The sequence below is a fragment of the Perkinsus marinus genome (assembly GCF_000006405.1).
Source record: "Perkinsus marinus ATCC 50983 genomic scaffold scf_1104296947042, whole genome shotgun sequence".
Classification (NCBI taxonomy): domain Eukaryota; phylum Perkinsozoa; order Perkinsida; family Perkinsidae; genus Perkinsus; species Perkinsus marinus.
Window position 1 is genome coordinate 1 of NW_003210741.1, and position 1,042 is coordinate 1,042.

General features: G+C 48.5%; 1 non-coding gene across 1 annotated transcript; it reads right to left on the reverse strand.

Moving 5' to 3' along the window:
* Positions 1 to 244: 244 nt before the first annotated feature.
* On the reverse strand, positions 245 to 316 carry Pmar_PMAR003212. Its single transcript has one exon. It is a non-coding gene; the product is annotated as a tRNA-Trp (tRNA).
* Positions 317 to 1,042: the final 726 nt, after the last annotated feature.

Below are 1,042 nucleotides of genomic sequence, written 5' to 3' on the forward strand. Positions count from 1 at the left end.
GGTCCGAGGTAAAACTGAATACAGGTGAGAATCATACCGTGAGGTGAATCCAATACCAACAGTCAAGTTGGTGAATAAGGGCTGAGCTTATAATTAATCATTTTGAGGGTTCGACGGGAGATGCCCCACAATCCCGGTTGTTATGGGTGTTACCCATGCTCGAGTGGTCACTCGAAGCAAGGTGAAGAGCTTCTTAATATAGGTATCCCTTTATGTACACCCGATGGTCATAAAGTTAGAGATGTGACCCCGGCCCGATTCGAACGGACAACCTTCTGATCTGGAGTCAGATGCGCTACCGTTGCGCCACAGGGCCAAACTGATTTGTAATGAAAGCTCCGAGAAGGAATATAGACCGCAATCTCGCCCCTCAACGTTCCATGAAAGTGATATGTTGGCTGTCCCGGGTGTCTATGGAAACAGTGCATTTCAACACGAATAACCAACGGTTTTTCAAAGAGCGACATTCGGAAACGGCCGATTGTGTGACGCATCTCTCGTGACTTTGTATCTACCTTGGATGTGCTTACTCCGACTACACGAAGTCCACCATGCCCCTTAGACTCCCTAAGAAAGTATAATTTCCGCTACTTGCCGCCAGAACATTCTATTCTCGAACTCGAGGTCGACAGATATTTTGGAGTAAACCAAAGTATGCCAAGCGTACCTTTGTGGAGCTTCAAGATACCCTCCTGAGTTGTGGGGAGCGTACGCCGACACCAAGTGACTTGCACGCAAGCGCAATGGTTGGCGGTCGCCATTAATGTAAGAGCTAAACATCCCAGCACTCGAGCAAGTTGGTGCTCACGGTACTGTCATTGTGGTTAGGAGGCTCGGCCACACATCAGTTCATAGGATTCAGGAATTGCTATTGATAAAGGTCATGCTCCGAAGTCGCTGAACTGGCTTTCGTTGGCGGCGACGCTCTCGAGCGTTTCATCAACGTTCCCAACAGCATAGTATTTTTTCTACATGCCTGCCGAATCAAAGCAAACTGCGGAGGTCTCGTTCGTGAACAAGTATCCCATTCTGGTGGATTGGG